At 40.0% G+C, this 15,544-nt stretch overlaps 1 protein-coding gene across 2 annotated transcripts in view; it reads right to left on the bottom strand.

The window, feature by feature from the left end:
* Nucleotides 1–15,544, bottom strand: part of QSER1 (glutamine and serine rich 1) — a 92,294-nt gene that overhangs the window by 23,031 nt on the left and 53,719 nt on the right. The window lies entirely within an intron of this gene.

Here is a 15,544-nt window from a genome sequence, read left to right as displayed (position 1 = left end):
AGCATCAGGAATGCTGGATTTATAGTCTGGAATCTTGGCCAAGGTGCTGAACTACTGGGGACCTCAGCGTGCTCCTGTCTTAAATGGGGAAAGCAGGTGAGATTCTCTCTATGGTCCCTTCAAAGGTAAAATTTTCTGACTCCAAGATTAGAATCTAAAGCCACTGAAGAAGTTATCAGGAAAAAATGGAGCCTGAAGGGACAAGGGTTGAACTTTATGCTTAAGAAAATCCTCCTCTATGATGGCTTTGGGGAGAAAAAACACAAAAGCACCAAGGTGACTGTAATGAGCCATGTGTAAACTGCTTTAATATCGAGCAATGTTATGCTGCTGTTAAATAAATATGGGGCATAACAATGAGCTTAAAACAATCATGAAGGCTGATAGCTTTTTACTATCTTTATAATTTAAAACCATTTTTTTTTTTTAAGCAATTGGGGTTAAGTAAGTTGCTCAAGGTTGCATGGCCAGGTGTTTCTGGGTGGGTGCTAAGTATCTGAGGCTGGATTCGATCCCAGGTCATCCCCGACACTGGGGCTGGTACTCTTACTCGCTGTGCTACCTGGCTGCCCCCAAAACCATTCATTCTTAGTCTGTGGCTTGTGACAACTCAAATGGGAGTCTGGGGAAAAGTGCTGACGGCCCATAGCACTCCCAAGATGACCAGGAAGCCACGGAGATGGGGAGTAATCTGAACTTAGGGGTGGGGACGACACAAAGCAGTGCAAGAGTAACGGTAAGTTACATTTATACAACACCTACCAAATGCCAGTAGCCACTTTTGATCCTCAGAACAACTCTGGGAAGTGGGTAGTATTATTAACCCCATTTTATAGCTAAGGAAATTGAGGCAGACAGAGGTTAAGTGACTTTCCCAGGGTCACAAAGCTACTGAGTGTCTGAGGTTGCATTAAAATACAGGGCTTCCTGACTACTAGGCACATCTAGCTGACATAAAGGGGAAAATACTAACAGTCACAGGATATAGCCCAGGAAAGACTAGAAAGGGATGTTTAAGCCGATTAAGTCTTGAAGGAAACCTTGGGTTCCATGAGACAGAGGAGATGAAGGTTGGCACTCCTGGTGTGGAAGACACCAGGGCAAAATCATGGAGAAGAGCAGGCAGGCAGACCAGTATGAGTGGGTGTAGAGTATGTAAAGAACGGGGTAATATGAAGACTTGGAAGGGGCGGGGGGGCAAATGTTGAGTTTACATGATCCCAGTGCTAACAGGGAGCCAGTGGGGTTTACTGAGTAGAAGAGGGAGCCACTTTAAAGGATGAGTGGAGGGAGACTTAAAACAGGGAAACCACTGTGGACTGTGACTAGTCCAGGTGATGTGGGAGAAGGGCCTGGGTGACAAAGGGAGGTGTGCCTGCAATACTTTCCTTCTCCCCTTCCTGAAGTCCCTCCAAGGCTCAAGGGTTCTCTCCTCTTTTCCAGGTCTCTCCCAGTTTTCAGTTCCCCTCCATCTCTAACCTACATCTCTAACCACTGGGAGTTTATATACTATGTCTTTTGTACTTATTTGTGAAATGTGCTCTGTGGGAAGAATCGGAAATAGTAACTTTTTAGTTTTCAGTGGCCTCACAAATGAAACTGGACAGAATGAATCCCAAATAGTGCTAACTCACTTCAAGCTATATGGAAGCAAGTCCAGTTCCTTCCTTCCTCTTTTCTGTGGTCCCACCACATGTATCAACAGGTTCTATTTCCACTCCTTCCTAGACATAAACATTCCATTCCTATTCTGTTCTCTCTTACTTTCACTTTAAGCTTTGTATTCTATTACCTCTCTAAACAGAAGAACCAAATTTCTGTCCTGCAAAGACATACTAAAATTTTGAAAATCCAAGGAGACTGGGTTAAGAAAAGATTTTTGAAATTTCTTCCTAAAAATGGAAAAAAAAATGTCATCAGAAGGAAATCTCTACAGCGTTTGCAGTAAAATGCAAAGAAAAAAACCTAGATGAAGCTGGGGAGAAAATCTCAAAGATTCAATGACTTCTAAAGTGACTAAGATACAGAGGAAATACTTTTTGAAGCCAGAGCTGATTATTGAGTGTCCAGAAAAGTTGTTCAAGAAGTGAAGAAAATAGTACTGACTCAATACACAGAATATCGAACTTGTGAGGGGTCTCAGAGGTCATCTAGTCCAGCTTGTACTCAAACAAGGATACTCTACACCATAATTGGCCAATGTTGATCACAGGGACCGAGGCTCTTCAGGATGTTAACATGATTAAGAGCAGAACAGCCTGTCTCTACCATTTACTCCAACAATGGCTGAAAAAGAACAACGGACCAAAATAATCAAGAATTTCAGGGGGAAACTATAGCAGGTTCATCTTGCCAGACCACATCAACATAGTTAGAAGTCTGTGGGCCCTACGGGAACGGTCTAGACAGAAAAGTCCAATGTGGGAGCACAGTATCGCGAAACATTCCAGCAGCTACCAGGGGCTAGTGAAGAAAGCCTAGAACCTGAAGCTGTGTGCTAGAGTAGGAACCCCAGACTTGTAACAGTCTAGTTAAGACACCTGAATCATGGAGCTAAGCTGCTATGACCATCGACTGGCCTCAACAGTGTCTGGAGCTTGGACCAGGAGCATAATGAACAGAATGCCTTATATCAGAACCATTGAGGTACATCTATTCCATCACACTTGTTCTATTCCTCAACTGGGAATGGGACCTTTTCTTTGCTACCTCACAAAGAGATGAAATATTTTTGTACATCCTTAAGAGTTTGTTTTGTTGAGAACTAATCCTTCCTTTAACATCCCCTTCTTCTAATCCCTCCCTCCCTCTTCCCTTCCCATTTTCCTGTTGAATGAAATGTCTATATATTCCTTCCTTTGAAAAAAAAAGTTGTATTTTTTCATCTTTCAACCAAAAAAAATACGATTTTTTTTTTGAAAAAAAAATCCCTCACATTTATTTGATTAAACAAAAATAAAAATAAACTGCATGGGAACAATTTTAAGGTCCAAAGAGACACCAACTTTGTTTTAAGGCTGCTGGTGGCTAACACAGCATCTCCTTGCTACCTTCTCCAGCCTTCTCCGTGGACCACAATGACACATTCAGAAGCCTCTGTCTACACAGGAGTTGTTGAACACCTCTGTCCATTGCCTGTCATGCCTGGCTACCTACAGGACCTGGGATTCGATGGTCAAAACTGTTTTGGGAAGCAAAAGGGTATGCCTTCCTCTTCTCCCCTTTAGGGGAGGTGGACTGAGCCTGCTAAATGAAGATGAATTAATGCCCACGAAGTATTATAACAGGGAAGTCAAAGTTTCCCTAGGGAAAACAGCAACATTCCAGCCCTGCAACAGGGGAATAGCCAAAGAGAAAGTTGCCCAGCTTTTGAGGAATAAAGAAATTCTTCTACTCTGAGGGTGGTGGTCTTTCCAGATCATGTCTGACCTCAGGAAGTCAAAAGGCAAGGCTTAGGTCTTTCAGAGGGACACCAGGATTCCTCTTCCATCCCACCTTTTGATTCATCATTGAACACACCCTCCCCTCCTTCCCCCCCACCCCCCAAAGACCCAAGTCTATCAGTCCTATGTCATACACTTGGAGTAGTCTCTGCCAAGGCAGGACACAACAGCCAACAGACAGAGAAAGCCAGGTTCTCATAAACCATGCTAACAGGCCCCTCCCACCCACCCTACTAAACGTTACAAACTAGTTTTTAATGATCCCCACCCACCCCACCCCACCACTTAACCTGTACTGATTTAAGGGGGGAAAAAAAGGAACAAAAAACCCACCCTCCACCAGAAGATCACACACAGAACCCCAGGCCCAGGACCCATATATCCTTTGGGGGACAAGCTAAGCAGACTAAGAAGCGAACTGCACACAAAAAGAGGGCAAAGGCCTGGCAGGCAGTGACTCGGTTCACTCAATAGACAGGTAACATTCAGTCTGGATGCTCTGTGAAAGAAGAGCCTTTCACAGCCAATTCTACCTGAGTTTGTAACGTTTATACAATCATTAGGAGGGTCTAAGACCATGCAGGTACTCACAAAGCTTTTAGAACCAACATTGGTTAAACAATGGCAGGACACTTCCCGCCTCTCTGGCTTAATGTTAACCCATAAGATCATTTTATTTATTTCTTTCTTTTAAATAGAGGCATGTCTTCTCACCATGACACCAACTCAATGCACTGGAACTCCGAGGGGGTTCTAGAGACACTACCTAGGAAAAAAGGAAGTGGGGGGATGGGAGATCAACCCTACTTTCTGGTAATATGCTTCTCAATTTTTATTATTTAATTTAAAACAAACAACCCCCCCAAAAAATCCCCTCAGATTACCTTTGGTAGGCAAAACAAAACAAAAAACACATTCACTCAAAGAGTTCTCCCCAAATGTAAAGAGAAGTGGGTTACTTATAGGTCATGGTGGACGACATCCCACTGGGTCAAGAAAACTACAAATACAATCACAAAGTCAAAACAATTCTCATTCCCTTCAAACATTTGGTATAGATAGCTCTGCCGTCCAAAGCATTTCTAGCAATGCAATCTTCTCTAACAGGATTTATTTGTAAACATCCAAACATAAGATAAAATAAAATATTTTTCTCTTGAAGAGAGAAGACCTAAAGGTCTTGAGAATGTTACAAATTCAATTTCCAAGTAGGTTTCAAATGACTAGTAGTTTTTGTTTTTAATACTGAAAAAAGTGGACTTTTAAAACAAGTTTGCGTAACTCTTCATTAAAATTAAGTCCAATTTGTTAAGAACTAAGAACTAAGTTTGCTTGAGTTTTGTAAGAACATTTGGTTTAAATCCAGAGTTTATCTAACCAGGGCAACTGAAGAGTCCTCCTGAAAGTCAACAAAATCCCCTGTAGGTCAATGGATGGATGGATGTGTTTGACTCTGTAGGCATGGGAGAACTGGTTTTTTTTTGTGTGCCTTAAATGGATTAATACTATTTCTTTTTTTTCATTGATGAAAAGTTGAAAGATTCAAGTGTCAGCGGCTCTCTTCATCCCCTCCCTCTTTGTATATACTTCTACTTGTATACCTTAATTATGTGAGATAATTTTTAACCTAACTTTCTTCTCTTTACCCTCATTATTGCATTCCTCCTTACCTCTCTTTCCAATCTTTTCTTAATATCAAGACATAACAGAACCACTTCCAGGCCTTTTCTAATTAAAACTCCCTCTATGACCCCTGCTGATGATAGAGTTCATAGAGACACATATATAATCTCCCTATTTTTGAATACGAGCAATTTATCCTTCTTTAATTATCTTGGTTTACTTCTTTCTTTACATTCATGTTTACTTCCTTGTTTCTCTTTACTCCTATGTTTTGAACTTCAAAGTTTCTACAAAGTGCTGGTTTTTCATCGGAAATGCTTGGCAGTCCTCTATTTCATTAAAGGTCTTTTTTTCCTCCCGTAGCATTATACTCAGTTTTGTGGATAAGTTTTTCCAAACTGTTAAATCCACATCCTATAGTGGTGGCTGCTGAATCATGATCCAAATTGTGGCTCCCCCATATCTGAAATCTTCCTTTCTGGCTCCGTGAAGTTTTGTTTTGTAATTTGACCTGGAACAGAAGTGAATGATTATCACCCCCTGGGGATCGCTAGAATGATCCACAGGGGCAGTGGCAGCCTGGAGTGCAACTGGGGGGCATTAAATAAAAACAGGGGGTGGTAGAAGCACGAGGAAAAAGAGAACAAAATTCTGAAAAACTGTTCATACATGTTTCATCTGTTATGTAACAGAGTTAAAACTGTAGTGTTCACATTATTTTCCAAATAAACACACAAATGCAAGTTTATGACTCATCAGTGGTCAAGTTCACTGACAAGTCTTAAGTGTTGGCCTGTGAGTGTTTTGAGCATCCTCGGGAAATTCAGCCTGCAACAGCAAGAATATGTGCGTGTAATGGCTTGTGTACAAAATGATACTATACGGTTACATGATGCAATGTTACATCATCAAAATTTCAATGTAGGAAAAGCCCCACAAATTTACAATAAAGATTTAAGATGCATATTTTTTAAAAAATTATGTATTTTTTGAAGTGATGAAAATTAAAAAAAAAAAACCATTAAAGGATTAAAGAAAGATTTCCAGAGGGATGCTTAATAAATTTTTTTAAAGGGGGCAGTTTGGGACCCTCTGACCTGGAAGTTCTGGATTTTGGCTATCATGATCTTGAGAGTTTCATTCTGGGGTTTCCCTCTGGAGGTGACTTGGCAGAGTCTTGCTATTTCTACTTTGCCATAAGAGTAATGTTCTTTTGAGATTTCTCAAAATGGAACGTCTAGGTTTAGTTTTTTTGGCTATGGCATTCAGTCTAATAATTCTTAAATTTTCTATCTTCAATCTGTTTTTTAGGTCAGTAGTTTTTGCTATGGTTCTATGTAATCCCTTCTGCACACACACACACATACATACAGAGCTATACGTATCTTCCCCAGTCTTTTGATTTTATTATTTCTTGTTACTTTATGGAGTTACTGATTTCCATTGAGTCCAATCTAATTTTCCAGTAGTTTGTTGCTCTGGAAAGGTTTTATTACCTCTTTGTGCCAAACTGTTAATTTCCTTTCCAATTCTTTCTGCCATAGCTCTCATTTCTTTTTCCACTTTTTCCCTTCAAGTGTTCTCATTTCATTTATAAAAACATTTAACTTTCTTGGAAAAAACTCTTGCTTTATCTCTTCTAGAAATTATAGTTTAGTTTGTGAACAAGCTGTGTTTTTCTCTGAGGCTTTGCTTTAAGACGCATTGGAGACATTCTCTTCTTCTGAATTTGCATCCTTGAGTTTCCCTATCAGTACAATAGCTCCACATTTTTTTGCTCATTCTTCCAGCATACTTATCAACTTCAGGCTTGACATTAGGTTTGGGCCTTAGCATACTTTTGGGGGGAAGATCTGGTCATGTCCTATTGCTGCTTTCTTGGGGGTATTGAGTGTTCTCATATCCCAGGATCTCAGGCAAAAAGCTGGAGACCTACAAATTTCAGTGGTTCCAAAGTAATTTCAACCAGAGCAGAATCTGATTGCTGCACCCCAGTCTGAGCTCTGCAAGTTCCTGACACTGATTTTCATCTGAGCAACATCAGAATGCTCCTGAACTTAGTCCCTATCAACCAGATGGAAAGTTCTGTTCATGGAGAATGACAGACTTGTAGGGTACCTTTTGGTCGGGGCTTCCTGTCCTGCTTATTCCTCTGCAGGGTGGACTAGATGCTGAAATACACTGTGATCTGCTCCTGGGGTCAAGGCCATATACTGCTGCTAGTTTCTAAACTTCTTTTGGCCCAAGTCCTCCCTCCTTGCCCCTACCCTGCCCCACGCAGGTCCCCAGGTCTGCTTTAGATCTGTGACCTGGGACTGAGTAGTGGGCAGCAAAGCTTCCAGTTGGGACCTGTCCCAGTCATGATGCCCTGGCACATAGCTTTCCACCTGTAGTGTCTGCTTGGCCTGACCCCACTCCCAAGTGTCCTCAGACCTCTTTGCCTCTTTTTGCTGAACTGAGCTAGACAAATGATTCACTGTGTCACTTCTGAATTTCCCCCATCAGGATTCCATAGGGTACATTTTCTGGGTCTGTCTGAAGGAATTCTGCAAAGGGGAGCTTGGCTGCACTTTTGCTGACAGCCCACCACTGTCTTGGCTCTGTCCCAGGACTCTTCATTGAATTGGGACTTGACTGTCTGATATCTATTGTGGCTCTGGAGCAGGATGGTTAGATAATGTAGTGGCAGATCATGCCCATGGTGAAGACTATAGGCAGGACTACACAGAGGCCAATGGTAAGAGTCCAACAGCAGTAGCTCAGATTCTGCCATTGTGGAAAGGCATTCTGGTTCTGGCTCCTTGGGAGTGGTGGCCAAGCTAGTTCCAAGGCTTTTTCCTTCCTAAGGACTTTGAGGGAAACAAGTCACAACTTCAGCTAGGACCCCAGCTCTGGTGTTGAGATTATCAAGCCGGGCTGCCTTTGCCTTCACCTTTCTACTGGCCTCCTTTCTAAGATTATGATCCATTTAAAATTTCATCAAAAACACATTTTATTGTTATCCTTTATTTTTATATTGCTTATTTCCCCTGTAGCTTTCCCTTTCTCAGACAGCAGTCAGTACCTTATAATGAAATTTTTAAAAAAGGATGAAGAGGAAATTCAGCAAAACTGAATGACATACTCTTTGATTCAGTAATCCATTACTAGGTCTATATCCCAAAGAGATCCAAAAAAGGAGAAAAGGATTTATAGTAGATCTCTTTGTAGTGGCAAAGAATTGGAAATTGAGGGAATGTCTATCAATTGGGGAATGACTGAACAAGTTGTGGCATATGATTGTAATGGAATACAAGAAATACGAGAATATAAGAAATGATGAGAAGACCAATTTCAGAAAAAACTGGAAAGACATGAACTGATACAAAGTGAAGTGAGCAGAATCAGAACATTGTATACAGTAACAGTAACACTGTGTAATGATCAATTATAAATAATTTAGCTATTCCCAGCAATACAGTGATCCAAAACAATTCCAAAGGTCTCATGAGGAAAAATGCTATTTACATCCAGAGAAAGAATTGATGGAATCTGAATGCAGATTGAAGAATACTATTTTCTTTTTTTGCTTTTTTTGAGGGTAATTGGGGTTAAGTGACTTGCTGAAGGTCACACAGCTAGTTTTTATGTTAAGTGTCTGAGGCCGGATTTAAACTCAGATCCTCCTGACTCCATTCACTACACCACCTAGCCGCCCCAGAAGCATACCTATTTTCACTTTATTTTTCATGGTTTTTTTTTTCCTTCTGGTCTGTCTCTTCTTTCAGAACACTCCTAATATGGAAATGTTTTACATGATTACACACATATATAACCTTCATAAATTGCTTATCTTGGGATGGAGGGAGAAAATCTGGAATTCAAAATTTTCAAATTAAGGTGAAAATTTGTCTTTACATGTAATTAGAAAAAATACCATTAAAAAAACTGAATGACACATGGAGAAAGTCAATTACATGTAATGTTTCACACCCGTGGGTCCCAGCTTCTGCAAAGAAGCAGGGGAGATGTCTTATCTTCTCTTTCAGCCAAACTTGTTCTTTATAATTTCAGAATTATTTTGTGGTGGTTGTACATGTTCCATTTACATTATTCTGGCTCTGCTTACTCTAATTTGCATCAGTTTATGCAGGTTCTCTCTGCATTCACCATGTCTTTTTTCTTACAGCAAAATAAAATACTCCATTATATTAATGTATTACAATTTGTTTATCCATTCCCAACTGATGGGCATCTACTTTATTTCCAGTTCTTTACTACAATAAGAAGTATTGCTAAAGATTTTGGTAAAGAGAATTTCTAGGGTGAGAACACTGTTAGGGGTAAGGGAGAACATCTTGGAAGTAAGAAGTAGATTCCAAAGGGCAATAAAATATTAACTTACTCAGAAATAAGTGTGATTTAAGAGTCATTAATGAAAATAAAAGTTTGGGTTGTTTACATTTAACTGATGTAGGTCAATAGGCGTAACAAGAAGACCAAAAGCCCAGAAACTACCTCTGCCACCTAACACCTCATCTTGACAAGAAATATGGCAGCCAAGGGAAATACCAGTTTAGAATACAGACTCTTTGTAAAACCTTAAAGAAGAGGAGAATATTGGTAGATTATGAGCAGCTGCCACCATTTCAAAAAGTGAGATGCAATGGAAAAAACACTCAAGAAGGCTTGGCAAGAGACCCAGCTACGCAAAGTTACTCTGAAGTTATTTAAAAGCTAAAACAAGAAGACCAAATATACATTAGGAATAAAAATCTTGCAGATCTTTTCAAATATACTCTTTTCAACATCCAACAGTGGAGTCACTACATACGAGAATAAGAAGAGAAAAAGCGAATGTGCTGACAAAACCTAAAGCGTTCATTTATTAGTACATATGTCTTGGAAGAACAATGCAAATAGACAACTAATTGGCACATAAGAACAAGATGGAAAAAAGCAACTAGACTAGACCAAATATATAGAAGATCCATGCTATAGGTTACAATTTTGAGGGCCACAAGGGACAATCTCAAAGGTACCTGGAGAAGACATGTAAAGTACACATGCATGCGAGCATGCACACGTGCACGCACACACACACTCCCTCAGACTTTGTTACTCAAAACAGTGGCAGAGATCACTGATAACTTCCAACTCATATGTTTACTTTCTCATCTATACATAATTTTTTATGAGGATAATCCACTCATGCATAGAGGCCATCCTTGATGAGAGGGAAACAGAAAGGTATTCACTAGTGATACTCCACAGCAGACTCACATCTTTATTAATACACTGTCTATGTAAAGAATACATAATAAATATTTGAAGAATTTATACTCCTAAGCAGTAGGAAAAAAAAACACTAGACTTGGAGTAAAAAGATCCAGATTTGAATCTCTGCTCTGCCAAATATTACCTGTGAGATCTTGGGTCTCAGTTTCCTTATATATTTTCAAATCCAACTATCCAGCCCCAGCCTCTTTGCTAACCTTCAGTCCCACTTCTCCAGATGCTTTTCAGATACCTTAAATTGGATGCCCAGCAGACCTCTTGAACTAATCGTGTCCAAAACAGAATTCATTATCTTTCTTCCCAAGCCCTCCCCATTACTATACAGAGCAACTCCACCCTCCTAGTCCCTCAGGCTCTCAATACAGAAGTACTCCTGGACACCTTACTATCTCTCACCTTCTCCATCTCCCTCCCCCCCAATCCATGCTGTTACCAACACCTGTCAATTCTGTCTTTGCAAGATCTCTCAAACAAGACCCCTTCTCCCCTCTTGACACTGACACCAGTCTGGTACAGGCCCTTATCACCTCCTACTTGGACTGATATGAAGTCTGCTGGTCTGATCACACCCGTTGCCTCCTCAATAAACTCGAATGGCTCCCTGCTGTCTCTAGGATCAAATACAAAATGCAGTTTGGCATTCAAAGTCCTTCATAATCCAGCCCCCTCCTACTTTTCCAGTCTTCTGACATCTTACTCCTAGCCAAGTACTTTTTGATCCAGTGACAATGGCCTCCTGGCTGTTCACAAACAAGATATTCTATTTCTTGGCTCTTAAATCATGGAATAAGAAAGTTATTGACTCCAGTTTTGGATAAGAGGGGCCATTCACCTACGAGCCAAACAGGACCTCTTCAATGATATGTAGACCTTTCTAGGAGAAAGACCCACACTAACTATTCACTTACATACACTGTGAGCAATGCATACTGTGCAATGTACTGAGAAAAACACAAAGGCAGAATATACCTGTAAAAGAGATTACAATTCAATAATTTTTTTGCATCATATAATATGCCAGAGATTCAGGACAAGGCATTTGTGTGCTCTAAGTAGGCTCTGCAAACTTCCCAATGTGTATCACACCCTAAAATGATTGTTTCCAAATATTTTTGATTGTGTATAAGTAAAAACTTTTTGACCTTCCAAGCACCTCCTTTAAGACTCAGCTCCAGTGCTGCCTTCTATAAGAAGCCATTCAAGATCTGCTCAGCTACTAATGGCACCCCCCACTCCCTATCATTGTTTCCTCCAGCTAAATCACAAGTGCCTTAGTGCAGTATACTGCTCAGGACAGGTCAGACACTTAATAAATGTTTGTTGATTGATAGATCACCTACCACTCACCTTCCGACCTACCTCTCCTTGGCTACTGTTGCTGCCCCAGCCTCTTGCTGAGCTTTCATCTGTTCCCATCATCATCATCATCACCACCAACCAAAACTATTCAAATTAGATGGAGAAGTACAGAAGAGATAGAAGGCTACCCTGACGGTCTTGCTGTGCCACATCTGAATACTGATCACCACTGGCAAGCCCCTGGCTCATTCCAAGTCTGTCCACAGTGTCACTGCCGAAGACCAGTTGAACTGCTACAACATTCACTCAATTAAAAGGTCCTCTGGTTGAAATCAATGATTAGGAATAGGGAGGTTGTGGGGTGGCTAGGTGGCGCAGTGAATAGAGCACCAGCCCTGGAGTCAGGAGGAGCTGGGTTCAAATCTGGCCTCAGACCACTTGACACACTTATTAGCCGTGCGATTTTGGGCAAGTCACTTAACCCCAAATGCCCTCCAAAAAGCAAAAAAAATTAAAAAAAAAAGAATAGGGAGATTGCAGGGACGTATGTTCTTCATACATTCCTACCAACTGTGTTTAGCCCCTGAAGTGCACAGTCCTCAATTTGGAGATCCTGCAACAGAGGTTTTCATTCTTTGTTCTATCTAATAAATGTCACCACAGAATAACTACTTATGTGATCCAGATTTCTGCTTTTTCAAATGTTTGCATTCATAAAAAGCAATTTTATACTCTTATTGTATTCTCCTTGTGTATTTTGTCCTAGGTGGCTGCCTACTTTATCTCAACCCCTAATCAGAATCCCAGGAAGAACTTAACAAGAGAAAATCTAGCCATTCTCCTCATTATCTATACTACAGGCATCCTACTTTTCTTTTCATTATAATCATTCCTTGTTGAGATTATAGACTTCACAAGATTACTCAAAACACTTTGAAACTATCATTTCAACCAGTGTTTTTCATATATAGTCTCAGGAATTCAGTTAGGCACAAACTTGAATTAATCCTACATTAAAAATATCAAGAAGAATCTTGAAAATTCTGCTCTTAAGAAGTACAAATACCTTCTTGCTTAACTTTTTTTCCCCTTTGCTAAAAGAAAAGACTGAGGAGAGAGGTACATAAAGTAACAACTGATACAAAACCAAAAACACGTTTTAAAAAAGAGAAGTTCACAACCCACTTTTATAATAAATCCACATCATTGGCTTTTTTACACTTTATTAATATAATTCTCTCCTAAAATCTGAAAATAAAGCTGGAAATGTGAATAATTTAGTTACTTTACTAAAATTTCCAAATTTTAAGATCAGAAACTTAAATTTGTAATGGACCTCATAAGCCATCCAATCCAACCCCTTTAATTTTGTAGAAGAGGGAAGTGAAGTCCATGGAGACTAAGTGATTTGCCCGAGGTCACTTAGTTACCAAGCATAAGAGATGCAATTTGAACCCTAGTCCTTTGACTCCAGTCATTGCCCTTTCCACTGACCCATACTGCCACTTTATAGACTGTTATCATATACTGCAGTGGTGTCAGACTCAAATAGAAATGGATCTCACGCAGCAAATTGACTCAGAAAACATTAACTATGTTATACTGCATTTTATTTTGTTCAATACTTCCCAACTGCATTTTCATATGGTTTGCACTTGGGAGTTTTAGCGGAATTTTGCTGCTGAGAGCCAATACACAGCAGGTGTGCTGCCACTCCTTTTCCTCAAGGTACTCCCTGAACTGACACCCAAAACCCCCCATGGCCTTTTGGATAGTCTTGACAGTTATCAAGGCTTTTCTGACCCAGAGATCCCAGTACTAGGCAAACATCCAAGGATATCAAAGGCAGATCCACACACACCTAAGTATCTATCTATAGCATCATAGCAAAAAGCAGCAAACAAAACCAATACTCAGTGATTGTAGAATGGCTAAACAAACTGTGATATAGGAATGTAACGGCATATTATCGCACTTTAAAAAACAATGTATATGAAGGCTACAGAGAAGACATATGAATTAATAAAAAAAGACATCCATGGAATCAGGAAAACAATATGCATAATGTACTATAACAACATAGATTCACAGAACAAAAAAAAAATGAAACAACATTATGTGATCATAACTAAGCTTGATTCAGAAGAAGAAAAACGAAACACTTCCCTTCCTTCTTTGCAAGGGTACGGATGTGGAATATTGCTTATTCTGTCAGATTTAGTTATGTGCTGGTTAGTTTGGATGATTTTTTTTTTCTTTCCTTCTCACTTTTACTCTTTTAAAAAACAAAAAGGATGACTCTCTGGGGGGGGGAGGAAAAAAGGGATTTACTTTGGAGAGAAAAATGTTCTTTAAAAAAAAAAAAATAAAAAAATTTAACCCCCCCCCCCCAATGATATGAAAAGGTTGAAAAATTCATTATTCTGCTCATAGCCAACATGATGGTAAACCTCTATGAATTATGTTAGGTTAGTACTTGGGTTAACATATACAATTTCATACTTTCCAATTTGGTGGGATCTACCAGAGTTTGTACTCTACCTGTACAGACTTCCAATAACCCAGGATTCTCTCTATGCTATAATGAGATATTAGAGAATGATTCTGAGTAGATAGTCCTTACACAAGGATACATATTTTTACATATTTAAATATAAACTTACCAAACTTTGTCCAAAGAGATTTAGAACATCAGTTATTAGGCATCACTTTTGTAACTTAAAGACTGTTTCAAACTCAGAGAAATGAAACTGTACATCACAATAGACAGTTTCACTCTTAGGACACCACTTAAAAACAAAAAAACCCCACTGAAATTGCTAACATTACATCTGATCTGGTTGTCAGAATCTTCTAACATCTGGGAAACAGGTGAGTGACAAGCATCCTCAAACCACAGCAGAATGCTCAGATCTTACAAAAGAAATCCTGCCATCTGACAGGCAGGGAATAGGCAGGATGACTAAGTAGATGATGAGGCTTGCTTTATGAAAGATCACCACAAGCTTGGGATCCCTTAAAGTCTATGGACTTCAGGAGCAAGCCTGAGTAAGGAAATGCTTGAGCTGCTTTAAAAAAAAAAAAAAGAGGCAGCAACTGCTACATGTTCTTATAAGAAGATTTGGGGGGGCAGCTAGGTGGCGCAGTGAGTAGAGCGCCGGCCCCTGAGTCAGGAGGACCTGAGTTCGGATCTGGTCTCAGACACTTAACACACACACACACACACACACACACACACACACACACACACACAACTAGCCGCGTGACCTTGGGCAAGTTACTTAACCCCAATCGCTCTCCAAAAAGCAAAAAAAAAAAAAAAAAGATTTGGTTGGAGCTTTCTCTAAAGTCCCTTTATATTCTATCTCCTCTTCAATCTTTGGTCCTAATCTTAACCAAGCCTCAGTCTGTCTTATGCAAATAAACATGTGAGCATGCGTACACATACACACACTTTTGCCCACCCACACTCTGGTGACCACATTTATCACATCAACTGGTTTGGCCTCAACTCATCTCCAGGAAAGCTCTTAGCTGCTGTCCTGTTGGTGAGCTTAGTAACCCTGCTGGCCTGTCTAGTCACACCTTCCTTAACCGTCACATGGTTCCATGTCTTCCCTTCAACCTAGACCTCAAATGCCTTGCCTAAGACAGGACAAGGTTCTTTTCCAAATACTTCAAATGAATTTTCCAATTTTTCTGGGACAATTTCAGAAGCTACTAAGAAAGAAAGCGCTAGCTATGACCAGCCCGCTCCAAATTCCTCCATCCCAACCCTTAAGGAAGATAATAGCAATGTAGCATCCACTCTAGCAGGGTAATAACTTCCTCTTGAAAAATCCAATTCAAATTAAGATGCATGTCACCTACAGACCAACATTTTCTATCCCATTCCCATCTCT

The sequence above is a fragment of the Petaurus breviceps genome, unplaced genomic scaffold (genome assembly GCF_028583685.1).
Source record: "Petaurus breviceps papuanus isolate PSGF00001 unplaced genomic scaffold, PetGlider_PUasm1.0 188, whole genome shotgun sequence".
Taxonomy (NCBI): domain Eukaryota; kingdom Metazoa; phylum Chordata; class Mammalia; order Diprotodontia; family Petauridae; genus Petaurus; species Petaurus breviceps.
The sequence above is the reverse complement of the archived record's forward strand: the minus strand, read 5'-3'. Positions and strand labels throughout refer to the sequence as shown.